At 39.4% G+C, this 14,683-nt stretch overlaps 1 pseudogene; it reads right to left on the bottom strand.

Annotated features, from left to right (window-relative positions):
• Positions 1-9,533: 9,533 nt before the first annotated feature.
• Positions 9,534-12,860, bottom strand: LOC140889960 (kelch repeat-containing protein At3g27220-like; annotated as a pseudogene).
• Between the last annotated feature and the right edge of the window lie 1,823 nt (positions 12,861-14,683).

Below are 14,683 nucleotides of genomic sequence, written 5' to 3'. Positions count from 1 at the left end.
TGCCTTGAATGACCGGTCTGACCCCATTGTTTCAGGTCGGGAGCTCGTATCCCAGTTAGAACTCTAGATGACATTATAACTCAAGTACCATAAGGGGATTGGAGATATGATATACACAAATATCTGACCACGAAAGAATTACCGAGTGATAATAAGAAAGCTAAGGTGATAAAATGAAGGGCACTTCGTTTTGTCATGATCCACCAAATTCTGTTCAAAAGATTTTTCTCTCAACCTTTGTTAAAGTATTTGGGTCCCGACGAGGCGAATTATGTATTACGGCAAATTCATGATGGATCTTGCGGAAGTCACCTAGGCAGTCTTGCCCTAGCTCGGAAAGTCTTTTAGCTGGTTTTTTTTTGGCCCACTATGCAAAAGGACTCATCAACTCTGATTAATTCATGTTATAATTGCCAGAAACATGCTAACTTACAGTGGAGACCCGTAGAGTACATGAAGGCAGTTGTGGCTGCCTGTCCTTTTGATCAGTGGGGGATGGATATTGTTGGGGCATTCCCCGTCAGCACGGGACAAAGGAAGTTCTTGCTAGTTGCAGTTGATTATTTTTCTAAATGGGTAGAAGCCGAGCCTCTAGCTAACATTACAGAAAAAGAAGTGCTCAATTATTTGTGGAAAAACTTGGTGTGCCGTTTCGGGATCCCGTGCAGGTTGGTGTCAGACAATGGGAGACAATTCTGTGGAGCTAAAGTCCGAGCATGGTGTCAAGAAATGAAGATCGAGCAAGTTTTCACATCTGTAGTGTACCCGCAAGGGAATGGACAGGTGGAAGTTACCATCCGGACAATAGTTCAAGCTCTTAAAACACGACTGGACACAGACAGAGGTAAGTGGGTCGAAGAGCTCTCATCAGTATTGTGGTCATACAGAACTACAACCCAATCTGGGACGGGCGAAACACCGTTCAGCATGGTTTATGGCACTGAGGCTGTCCTTCCTGCAGAGATAGGGCAGGAAAGTGCACAGATAATGGCATATGGAGAAAACAATCAAGAGCTGCGGGAAATGGATTTAGACTTGCTGGAAGAGCATAGGACACGGGCAGCAATAAGGCTTGCAGCTTATAGCAAGCGAATGACCCAGGCCTACAATAAAAGAGTATACCCTAAGGTCTTCAAGGAAGGAGACCTGGTCATGGGAAAAATCCAACATCAAGGAGAGAGAGGAAAACTGGATGCAAAGTATGAAGGGCCATTCAAGGTAGTAGTAAAGGCCGGGGTAGCCGCTTATTACTTGGAGGATGCTCAAGGCAAGAAAGGGAAAAGGCCATGGAATGCTCAACACTTGAAAAGATACTACCCTTAACAGCTGAGTTCAGGTCTGTTTTTGTGATACTGAGCTGGTCTCTGTCTATTTAGTCATATTTTTGTATTTAGCTCAAAAATAATTATTTTATCTAATTATGTTTCAAGAGTCAGTCCTGTTGCCAGAAGTTAGTATGTTTTATTATAACTTTTGAGAAACATTCTCTTATTAGCATATTATCACTTGAAACATAACACAAAAACCCACATCAGTGGAACTCAAAGCCCAGGCAGGTCTGGCACTCAAAGTCCACATCAGTGGAACTCAAAGCCTAGGTAGGTCTGGTACTCAAAGTCCAAATCAGTGGAACTCAAAGCCCAGGAAGGTCTGACACTCAAAGTCCACATAAGTGGCCCACATCATTGTGACTCAAAGCCCAGGCAGGTCTGACACTCAAAGTTCACATCAGTGGCCCACATCAGTGGAACTCAATGCCCAGACAGGTCTGACACTCAAAGTCCACATCTGTGGCCCACATCAGTGGAACTCAAAGCCAAGGCAGGTCTGTCACTCAAATTCCACATCAGTGAAACTCAAAGCCCAGGCAGGTCTGACACTCAAAGTCCACATTAGTGGCCCACATCAGTGGAACTCAAAGCCCAGGCAGGTCTGGCACTCAAAGTTCACATCAGTGGCCCATATCAGTGGAACTCAAAGCCCAGGCAGGTCTGGCACTCAAAGTTCACATCAGTGGCCCACATCAGTGGAACTCAAAGCCCAGACAGGTCTGGCACTCAAAAACCCACGTGGATGGTAATTATAAAGTCCAAGTTTGGTCGGATCTCAAAGATGGCAGTAAGGCTTACATAGCTTTTTTTTGTGGCTTTACTTGAATTCGGCCAATACGGGTACATGTAGGTCGGGCCCTCAATGATTTACACTTGATAAATTGTGGCTTGACTGGTAGTCGGCCAGTCCGGGTACATGTAGGTCGGGCCCTCAAGGATTAACAATTAATATATTTTGGCTTGACTGTCATTCACATTTATAATAGTAAAAGCATGTTAGAATATAAGTATCATTGTAGAAACCCAAATTGGGCAAAAATATTCATTCATGGAAAACAGTAAGCAATGTATCAGCCCGACCTGGGCAACAACAAAAATCAATGACCGTGCAGGGTCTATAATACGGATCATGTTCAAAAAAAATAATTAAGCAGAGGCATCATGGGGCTTAGAGCTCTGGTCAGGATCTGTTGTTTTCTTCGGCTCGGCCTCCTCCAAATCCTCGTCGGGCATGTCATCAAGAGCCTTGGTACAGTCTAGGAAAAGGGAGGGGTGCTTGAAAGAGTGGGTGCTCGGTGAGCCAACTTGTGGCTAAGGACTTTGATGACTCTTTGTATAAAAAATCTTTTGTTTAATATAATTTACACTTTTATTAAAGGCAATGACTTTATCTTTCTTCATATTGTTATATTGTGATATACTATTGTTGTTTTGATAAAGACCTTGAATATACTATAGTGTATGTAAGATGTGGTAGTACATGGGGATGTCTATCATGAAACACATCTTATAGTCACTGTATATTCTAAATGGTTCCTAGTCGATTGAGCCGTCCGTTAATAAGGATAAGGATCGCTCGAGATTGAGACTAGCATTTGCGATGCCGAGTACCACGTTTCATTGGTATGGAACATATAGATGTTCAAAGCATGCAAATGGATATTCATACGATGAATGATCGAACTACCCTATCCGGACTTTCCAAGTGGTTATCACTTATCGAGTGGATGAAGTCCGCGGTTTTGGTTGTACACCATTAGTCCTTACTACTTGAAACATCATTGAGACTCTATATGCTAGTACTGTGTTTTGACTCGTTTACCAACTCTATTGGGGTCATCAGATGTCGGGATTGGGTACAGTTGCGACACATATAGGAGTCGATGCTTTGTTGTCAAGGATTCACCACATACTTGCGAGTGTGGATATCCTATGCAATCTGAGGAGATATTAGTGTGACGAATCTCTGGCCAGAGTATATGATGTGTTTTAAGAAATGGTTTCTTAGTAGCACATGCGATGTCACTATTTGATCTTCAAGATGCATTGCATAGTTATCGAATCTCGAACGACTCTCGATTTACCAATGGTTGTTGATTCGATCGGGATATATGGATGAAGGGACCGTACTGTACGCTAACCAAAATCTATTGGTTCTTGCAGGCACTATCAGTGATACCTAGGGAATCATGGGGCGATGTTGCTAGGCGCTCTTACCATGATTCGATGGGCAAGTCGGAAATTGTTGTTCCGAGTCACAAGGAGTTGTGAGCCCACGGCTAGCTGTATTCCTGAACCATTGAGGGTCACACAGAGTAATGGATTTTTAATCCCCATTGAGATAGTTAAATTTAAAGAGTTTAATTTAATGAACAAAGAAGTTGGACTTCTTATTTAAGAGTAGAGGAGTAAGATTTTCTAAAATGACATAGGGATGGGCATTTTTGGAAATCACTGAATTCAGATTCAGAAAAATTTATCTTGACTTTAAAAGGTGCAGAAATGGTTTCTGTGAACATTGGTAAAATCGGTTTATCAATCAGAGTCACGATGAATTTTATATTAATTTCTGAACATGCGGGCTTTGCTTGTCGGGCTTGAACTTATGACTAATGGGCCCTAAGCTGTTAGCGGCCTACATTATAAATAAGTTATTGCAGTACAAAAATTACACACAACAGGTCACAATTTTCGAAAAACCCTAGTTTTCTCTCTAAAAGTGGCCGCCCCCCTCCCCTCTGCTCGGGAAAAATCCAGCCTGTGAATTTTGAATTACAGTCTGGTTTAACGGATCAAATTCGTTAATTCTCTTCGTAGAAACTTCTGATAGATTTTCTAGTGCAATCTATCAGAGGGATTAAATCTCTGTTCGTGGACCTGATTGAAGAACAGTTCGTCCATCAGTTCCTGGGAGATACAACAAGAGCAGAGCAATCTGTTGGTGTCAATAATCTCAATTCAAGATTGGAGGTAAAAATTTATAATTGTTATTTAATTTTTACACACACAATTTAATCGTAAAAGTTTTGATACCCATTATGGAATCGTTCCATATAAAATTTTTAAACTTCCGCTATACCGGGTATCAATTCTGATTGATCTGATCGCCGTTCTTCAACAGTGCTCGGTATCTGAGTACCCATTAGCCCTGAACTGGGATAGGCCCCCCTTAAAACCCTCATCAAATAAGGTAGCCCGCCTTCTCCGCTACTGAATTAGCAAAGTCCGTGGAATTCAGGACTCCTTCTTCCCGACCTCCTTGGCAGCCTCAAGTTCTTTGGTCAGGGCCCGCACTTGGCTCTCTAACTCGATTTTGTCCACCTCTAGCTCAGCAATTTTAGTATTAGCAATTTCCAGAGCAGTATGGCATGACTCAACCTCAGCCTTCATCCCGACCTGTTCTTTTTCGTATTCCTTCTTCATCTCACGAGTCTTCCGCGTGAGTTCAGAAATCCGAGCTACAAAGGCCTACTGGTTCATGGTGTGTTCCTCCCGGGCTTTGAAAGCTCGGCTGGTGATCTCCCCTCCCCAAGCTAGAGCCTTTGATACATATACAAGGATAAATACCAGCTTGGTGTGCAAGTTAGGAATTGAAAAATAATTACATACCTGCAGGAAAGCCAAAGCAAAGTTATGTTCAGCTTCCAGGTGGGGCACAACTTGTAGGATTTTTACGTCAGATCGGGAGATCAAGTTTTGCATTATGCCTAGGCTCCCTTGGGGGTCGGGCTGCGAAAAGAAGTACATATCGGGCGTCCCGGGCTGGAGAGCCATACCCCGAGGCACGACATCTGGTAGAGATTCAAACTCCTCTACAGGGCCTTTACCATGGGCTCGGGATGGTAAAGTTGGATGTTGTGGGGGGAGCTCAGGAGCCGCAGTACAACCTTGCTCCTTGTATTTGGAGGATTTTTTCTTAGAGTGTGCAGTGGTGTTCGGCTCGGGTTGCGAGCTAGCCTCCGCATCCTCGGGTTTCTTCCTTTTCAGATTCTTTAAAGTAGCTCTGAAGTTGGCAGGAATGGTGGCAGATATGATCCTGTCGTATGAGCAAGTAGAAATACAATAAATAATAAATAAGTTTACAAAAGGTTAAATAAAGGTAGTACAGGTACGGGGGTACTACCTACATCCCCTTGGATCTCTACTCCCTTCCCACTGAAGCCGTAATGACAGAGCAGGTCATCCTCAATCAGGCTCTCGATATCAAAGGTTTGCGCGGACATTGTGTTGATAAAGTTTGTAAAGTAATGAGTGGGCAGAGCTGGGGGTTCAGGAGTTGTGAAATTCATTGCCCAATTGGACCGGCATTCCCAGGGCTGGTTTGGTTTAACAAAAAAATATCTGTTTGTCCAGCCTTTGTGTGAGCTAGGTTTACCCCTAAAAAATGGGTATTCGGGTCGCATGAAAATATAAAAACGGCCCTGGGTTATTTTCTTAATTTGCAGAAATTGGTTAAAATTTTCTATGTCCAATGGAATTCGAAAGAAACAAAAGAGGACACCTAGTGATAAAATCGAACTAAAAGAGTTCGGGGATAATTGACTTGGACACATGCAAAAATATTGACATAGGTGTGACACGCAGCTCGAGATGGGAAATCTTAAACCCATTTTTATCTGATCTAGGCCGAAACTTAAAAAATCAGGAAGTGGTTTGTGAGCCCGGTCTTTACGGCTCGGGATTATAAGGTCATAAGTATCGGGCATGCCCGATCTCTCTCTAATTAAGGGACCTAGGTCGGGACTTACATGGGAGGCCAATACCTCAAACCATTGTTTACCCTTAACAGTTAATCTGGCCTTGTCCGACCTAAGTCTATGTAGTCGCTTCAATTTTTCCTCTCGAGATTCAGATAAATCCAAATCTGAGCTTGGATTATCAGAGTCGGAAGGCTCAGGGTTATTAGGGGGAGAGTTGGGTGCTTCAAAAAAATCTACTATTTCTTTAACAGACGTCTCATCCAGGGAAGACATATTAGCTAACCTAGTGAAATGAAGGTAGGACTTACAGGAGGAAGGGTTGCTGCTCGATAATGATGTAAACAGTACGGGAGCAGGCAGTCCAGGTCGGGAGAGCTCTCGAAATTTTGACAGCGTAACAATACAAGTGAAAGGTGAAAATAAAAATTTTTACTGACCTATTTATAGAGGTGGTGAATTGATCTAGACCGTTTATTGTCACCTCGATCTACGGCTCAGGACGGGACAAGTCAAGGCCATCTAGCTTCGGGAAGTGAACCGTCAGAAGGCATCTGGGCCGTTCGTTGAAAGCACATCACACGGATCCTGATCTGGGCCGTTCACATGAAACACATTGTGCGGATTCAAATCTGAATTGTCCAAAAGAAACATGAGGAGTTCGGGGTCCGGTCCGCATCATTGGTCTAAATTCATTCTTCTTTTAGACCAGTTAGGGAGGTACTATTGATACCCCGTGAAATTATTTTAACCCAAACTCGTTCCTTATGGGTTAGGAGGGTTGGCCCAATTATGGAATTATTATTATTAGGTAAAGTCCAGCCCAGTTTTCTACCTGTTAGGTCTTGTCATGACCTGGGCTGCTGTTAATGGGCCGACCCGAGCTGGGGCCCAATGGGCTGGGCATACATTTCTAGTTCAAGTAGGACTCGGATGCCTTGAAGATAAGCTTGATCATTTTACATATATTCATGAGATAGGGATAAGTTCGAGGATGGTCCAATGAATGCAGAGTCCTACTACATGACATGTTATAATTTGACTAGGTAACTTACTTTATTAATCCCTATAAATGCAGGTATTGTTATGGTTGTATTCATTCATCAACACTCATTCTCACTTTTACATTCACACACTCATATTCTCTTGTTTTCGCATTCATCATACTCTCTATCTTTAAGACACTGACTTAAGAATCGGAGGGGTCACGCCGAAAACATCTTCGGCACCCCCCTGACCTAGTTGTTGCTCGTGCAAAATACACTGGTGCCCGACCCGACCTGCTTAATAAAGGAGTTGGAGGATCCATTCTAACCGACCGAACCCGAGGTAAAATTCCGACATCATCAAATTAATTTTATGGTATATATAGTCTACCAAGTGAAGAAATAAAAAATTGAAGTATAAAGGAACTTAATTTGATTGTTAATTAAAACGATTGATATTCTTACAATTTCCATAAACACAGTTGTTTTTTTTTAAATCAGAGGTTAAATCTTAAATAAATTTGACCAGACATATGCCATTAATTAATCTTAATTTATTTATTTTCTTTTGCTACAAGATAATATGCTCGATGAGAGTTCTTTCTGAATGCCCCAACCTTCACTATTATGCACTCTAGAAGAATTTAATCAAATCAAGTTGTTACATGTAGAATTTTCATTATGTTATCATGTTGGCTTGATTCAATGTAAGAACTAAACGAGTAACATTGATTTCTTTACAGACAATGGCCCTGTTTGGTATCAAAATCCAGGACAGAAAAACATTTTTTTTAAAAAAGCACTTTTTAGGTCAAAATTAGAGATTTTTCAAAAGCAAAAAATTATAGCTTAAAAAATTTCATAAATCCACAGACCTTGCTTAAAATTTCAAGATAATATGCTCGATGAGAGTTTTTCTGAATGCCCCAACCTTCACTATTATGTACTCTAGAAGAATTTGATCAAATCAAGTTGTTACATGTAGAATTTTCATTATGTTATCATGTTGGCTTGATTCAATGTAAGAACTAAACGAGTAACATTGATTTCTTGACAGACAATGGCCCCGTTTGGTATCAAAATCCAGGCCAAAAAAGCATTTTTTTTTAAAAAATGTTTTTTCCGTTAATAAGCTGTTTGGGTGACCAAATAAGTGCTTAAAAAAGTACTGTTTAAAGTCAAAATTAGAGCTTTTTCAAAAGCCAAAAATTATAGCTTAAAAAATTGCATGAATCCATAGACTTTGCATAAAATTGCAAGAAACACAAGGAAATCAATTTGTTCATAATTAACATGGATCCACAGACCTTGCAGAATTGTTTGGGTTATTTGTGACTTTTTCCCTCGTTTTTTCGTAGTGCGGGCCGAAAATATGGCGGGACGGTGAGTGGACATTGACAGCGAGTAAAAGAGATGCGAAGAGAAGTGTGTTAGACTGAGGGCCGAAAATATGACTGGCCAGTGAGTGGATGTTGACGACGAGGAGAAGTGACGCAAGGAGAAGAGAAATCTTGGGCGTCAACAGAGAGTTTACCCAGCGGCAGAGATGGTGTCGGAGGCAGGGGCAGGAAATAAGCAGTCGTGGAGTGAATTTTGATGGCAAGACGAAATGACGCGAGAAGAAATTGTTTGGCGTTTTGAATATTTTATTGTTACCAGTAAACCATGGTTGGTGGTGTAAGAGAGTAAATCAAACCCCATCCTATTTGTTTTTTGCCTTTTAAAAAAATGTAAATCAATTTCCACGTGTCAAAAGATGTGTGGTTAAAGGCAGTGCCATAAAAGATGTGTGGTTAAAGGCAGTGTCTTGAACGACAACATCAAATTAGCCGACAGACAGGAAAATTGGGTTAATGAGATCCTAACTTATGGGTAATACCCAAATCATTTATCCGAGGGTCTACATATCAACACATATGCATAATTAATATTATAGGGTTGAAGTGACAAATCATGAGTTATTAGATCTCTTATTAGTGTAGTACTTGTTTTAACTAAATCGGAAAATTGAGATAGTGTCAGCAAATGCAGGAATGAGAAATGAGTGGAGTTATGGACAGATGGATGTCGTTAGATGGTCCACAGTAAAGGGTTAGACATCACACTGTTTTACAGATCAATAAACTTCTCAAATCATCAAACTCATATTCAAAAGTAGGGGCAAAACAAATTAAACCAATCAATTAATAATTTACTTGTCCTAAAATAAATCAAAGAATTCATTCGAGAAGAACCAACTATGTCCCTGCAAACCAAACCCACTTCTATTGTGTAGCCCACACCTATGGAGTTTGACGCAACAATGACCACCTCTCTAATCTCAAGCATGCCTCTTACTCTGTTGTTGTTGATGGTGGTGGTGAGTAAATAAATAAATAAAACAAAACTAAGTTTGGAAAATTTCATACGACCAACTAACCTCAACATAAAATCCAACTGATCCAGACATCTCTCCTTAGCAATAAAACATGAACTACCTGTGATAGATTGCAATAACGAGGGGAACAAGAAAGAGCATATCACAACTGCACTTTTGTTCTCCACATTTCTTCGACTACTTTTATTGCTTGCGGGTTATCGGGTCCTCTGTCTCTCTATCCAGATGTAAAATAGAGCCACCCATTCCAGAAGCCAGCCAATGTAGTTTTTATGCGATATGGAAGCTTTCCAATAATAGACCATTTCTATAAAATTAACAGGAGTTTGATTCCTTGCTCCAGCAACATAAATGCGCTCAACACACCATCCAAATCTAGCAATAAATAAGAACTTTTCCAGTGTATCCAAATGAAATTGAAAAACCTCCCCAACCAGTATCATTCTTTTTGTCACCGGGTGTTTCTCTGTTGTTCCTCCCACGATAATTATGGAGTTGTTCAAAACCACCCAAGAAGATTCTATATGGGAGTTTGGTTTCGGCATGGGGTCAAAGTTTTCCACTTCATTTCACCATCAAGCATATACACATCCTCATAGACCACCTAAAGCAGCATTTGGAGAAATCTTGAGAAAATTAACCAAAGAACAGTAGCAGCTAGCGTGTAACAAAAATATGTACCTCATGCCTCCGAGAACATTTGAATATAGGCGACCCTGGTTTTGCCATAAAATCACCCTCTTGACCACCAATAACATAAAGCTTCTCATCAACAACAACGCAAGCCCTATTGAAACACCAACAGTTATGTGCTATAACATAATTTTGATGGTGAGAATGAAAGAAATGATGTCTGTAATCTCTGATACCTATGTGGTCCACCTCGGGGTATAGGTACTTCTTTTCGCCATTGCCTCTCAACAGCCTTACCATTCTTAACCAAAAGACTCCAATGGTCTACTCCAGATGTATAGCGATTCTCTTTGCTTCCACCGATCACATGGATCCTTCCCCTCCAAAGTTGAGTAGCCGGAGCATACCTGAAATCATTTATTTCTGAAATTTTGGTTATATAAGTTTTGCGTTGCTTAAATTTACAAGTTATACTTTGTGCTGAGGTCTCACAAGACGGGATGCATGAAGTAAATGCAGCACATACCTAGGGGTTGGTAAAAGTGGCAAGCTCTTCTACTTTTTGGTGACGGTATCCAGTGCAAATGTACGAGCTGTAGGTCCACGACACTGTGGGCCAGGTTGCCCAGATATAACATATATATATCTTCCATCACTTGCCATTCCCAAATGTGAATTTGCCATATCTTTTGGTGTATCAAATTTTCCACTCCAAGTATTATCCGTAAAGTTGTAGACATTAACATGAGAATGCACCTATCATGAAAAAATATAACAACACTAAATTCAATTCATTTTTGAAGAAAAAATATACTTTCTTCCAAGCCTGATTGCATAAATATAATATGATAGAAAAGATGGACCAAAACCTTACATAATCAAGACTTCCATATCCGGAGAACACATATAAAAGTTTCTTGATCTGAATTGCAAAACCATCCAAACGAGGGACAGGTGCTGTTGGCATCTGCTCCCATTCTAATGATGGAGCTGGCAAATCGGCAAATGTAGCTGATATGTTTTCTCCGATCTGGAATCATCAAAACATAATGTATTAGAATAATCTACATACAAATATTATGAATAAAAAATCCGACCTTTCGGATTTGAATGTCGTCTGTGGCGTTTGGCGCTTCAAAAATATAGTTATTATGGCAAGCCCAGCTTGTGGAAATTGTTAGATATGCCAAGGAAGAAGAAGATGAGGCCTAGAGGTAATCAACCACAAGAGCCACCCCAACAAAACATACAAGCAATAAAATTATGGCCGCTTTGTATTCGCCGGCAGATCTTGACTTATCATGCTTTCAAAGAACAATGCATTTCTGGACTCAATAGTCATCCCTTTTGTCATTCCAGAAATTTCAGAGTCGTGCACTATAAATCTATTGGCACTACTATTATGTGCATATCCAATGAATATGCATTCGACCGTCTTTGGTCCTTTTTTTACGTGCTTTGCTTTGGTATTTCAACATTTTCCAAGCAACCCCACACTTTGAGGTACTTATATGAAGGTTTGTAACTTTTCCATAACTCATATGGTGTTTTATCATTTTTTTTGTGTGGTTGCTTATTCAGAATATTATTAGCTGAAAGGATTGCTTCCCCCCCACAAGTTTTGGGGTAAGCCCGAACTTATTAACAATGCGTTCATCATTTCCATCAAAGTTCAATTTTTCCTTTCGGAAACTCCGTTTTACTGAGGTGAGTATGGTGCGGTCGTTTGTTGAATAATGCCGGATGAGGAAAAAATGTCATCAAAAGGTGTTCCGTACTCTCCACCTCTATCACTGCGCACATTATTTATTTGTTTTTCAATTTGATTTTCAACTTCTATTTTATAGGTTTTGAACGCATCTAGTGCTTCATCTTTACTTCTTAAAAGATATACATAACAATATCTTTTGCAATCATCTATAAATGTCACAAAATACTTTTTTCCTCCTCTTGTTTGTACAAATTTTAAATCACATAAGTATGTGTGAATTAATTGTAAAGGAGTTGTACATCTTTCGACTGAATGAAATGACAGCTTGGTCATTTTTGCTTCAACACATATCTCATATTTATGTGTTGGATTAATTTTGTACTTCGGCAATAATTCCAAATTCATTAAACGTATCAATGTATTATAATTTACGTGTCCTAAACGAACATGGCATAAATCAGAGCACTCAACCAAGTAAATAGAATTATCAGCTTTATTGCCATCAATCTTGCGGTGAACCGCGATTACATTTAACTTTAAGAGGCTCTCATCGAGATACCCCTTTCCAACAAAATGACCATTCTTGGTCAGTACAAATTTATTTGATTCAAAAACCAGCCTAAATCCATGTTTCACTAGTGTTGACCCCGACACCAGATTTTTCCTTATTTCAGGAACGTTTAGCACTTCTGCGAGAGTCATCTCCACTCCAGACGTAATCTTCAAGATGAATTTTCCAACCTCCACAATGTCCGATGTGGCAGAGTTTCCCATAAACAATTTTCTCCCAGAATTTGGAGTGTATGTGGAAAACATCTCCTTATCGGAGCATATGTGGCGGGTAGCACCCGTATCAACCCACAAATCATTGGGGTTGTCCACCATATTTGTTTCAAACAGAACTGCGGTTAAATCCAAATCTGATATATCAAATGGTACTGACCTTTCTTGAGCCACATTGGCTTGTTGTTTGCCTTTCTTTGGAAGCCTGCAATCTTTTGCTTTATGATTTGGTTGTCCGCAATTGTAGAAATTTTCTTGAAAATTCTTCTTTTGGTTTGATTGATATTTTTCTTTCACACCCACGAACTTTCTCTTCTTCCCTCTATTATTACTGGTCTCCATGATTTTCACTTTTTATGCTAACTTGTTGTTTCTTTTCTCGGTGTTTCGATTGTATTATTTGATCCTTAGTCTCACAATTAGATCTTCCAGACCCATCTCCTTTTGTTTGTGCTTTAAGTAGTTCTTGAAATCCTTCCACAACGGAAGGAGTTTCTCAATCAAAGAAGCAACTTGAAAGGACTCACTTAAACTCATCCCTTCCGCATGAATCTCGTGCAGTAGTACTTGTAGTTCTTGCACTTGACTCACAATAGATTTGGAGTCTATCATCTTGTAATCCAAAAACCATCTCACAATGAACTTTTTCAGACCGGCATCTTCCGCCTTGTATTTATTTTCAAGTGTTTCCCAAAGTTCCTTTGCTGGTTTGACTTGACAATACACATTGTACAATGCATTGTCCAATCCATTGAGTATGTATTTTTTGCAAAGGAAGTCGCTTTGGTTCCATGCATCAAACACTGCTCTCCTACAAGGATCTATCTCATCTTCAGAAATGATTGGAGGATCTTCCTTAAGGAACCTAGTCAAACTCAAGGTTGTGAGATAGAATAGCATATTTTGTTGTCATCGCTTGAAATCTGTGCCACCTGAATTTTTCCGGTTTCTCCCCATGCGTCGTAGAAACATTTGTTGTTGAAGTTGTAGCCATCTTCAATGATCGAAAATTCAAAAAACTTCTTAATCTTGTAATAATATAGAGATTGTATATTTTTGGGATTGATTTGAAAATGGTAGTAAACAGAAACATAATGAATATTTGTTGAGACTCGTGTTTAACACGATATCCTTAAGAACTTTTTGCCCCGCTCTTGGTGCTAATGGAATTTGGAAAACTTCTCCCGAGATACAACAACAAAAAACTTGTGATAAGAGCACAATAAATCACAAGTTCAATAACCAGAAATGATATGAACTCTCTTTTGTAAAAAGAAGAAGAAGCAAAATATATGCAGAATGTATTTGAAAATCTGAGAATCTGAATATTAAAAACGATGTTTGATTCACATATTTATATTGTTTATATGTAAAGAAAAAACTTTTCAATTATGTGGTATGTCTTTTGGTAAAAATAACTGACAAAAGTCACCAAAAAAAGTCAAAAATATCAGAAAATTCAAAAAAAAGATGCAAATTTTCGTGTGGCTACAAGCACCGGTGCATGGGCGCAATATATTGCGCCCTTGCACCACTCCAGGTGCATTGGAAAAGTTCAAGGCAGAAGCTCTAGTGTAGGGGCGCAATATATTGCGCCTCTGCGTTTGCCCAGGCAGCATGACTAGTGCAGGGGAGAAATTTTCGGCGCCCCTGCACCTCAATTTTCCAATTTTTTTTATTTTAGCTTCTCAATCCTTTTTCCTTTTCCGAACTTTGCAAACTTTGAATTTCTTAATTTTATTTCATTAAGCACAATCAAAATTTCCAACCGATTTAGTAAATCAAGTTTGAGGGAAAGTAGGAATAACGAAGCATTTCATTAAATATCCGGTAAATGTGTTTATATGATATGATTGTGTAATTTGTTTGTTTATGTTTAGGAATTCACGGGGTTGTGTATTGGTTATATTTAGCTACTGATGTGAAGAGGTTTTTTTATTATTTTAAGTTAGTTATTTTGAGCTGGCTCATGTAATTCAAAATCTGCTCGCAAAGGTAATATTTTAATTTTGTTAACTTGTTGATTTGGTTTAGATATTTTTGAAAAAGTTAATCTAAAGTCCATGATCATAAATGTATAATATTTTATGGCCTCACTTTGTGTTATAGTTGAATGTATGTGAAACAAAGCTAAATTATTTTGTATCTTTTACTAATATAGGGGA

Source organism: Henckelia pumila, chromosome 3, assembly GCF_033568475.1.
Source record: "Henckelia pumila isolate YLH828 chromosome 3, ASM3356847v2, whole genome shotgun sequence".
Taxonomy (NCBI): domain Eukaryota; kingdom Viridiplantae; phylum Streptophyta; class Magnoliopsida; order Lamiales; family Gesneriaceae; genus Henckelia; species Henckelia pumila.
Note: the sequence above shows the minus strand (reverse complement) of the source record. Positions and strands in the feature narration are given on the sequence as shown.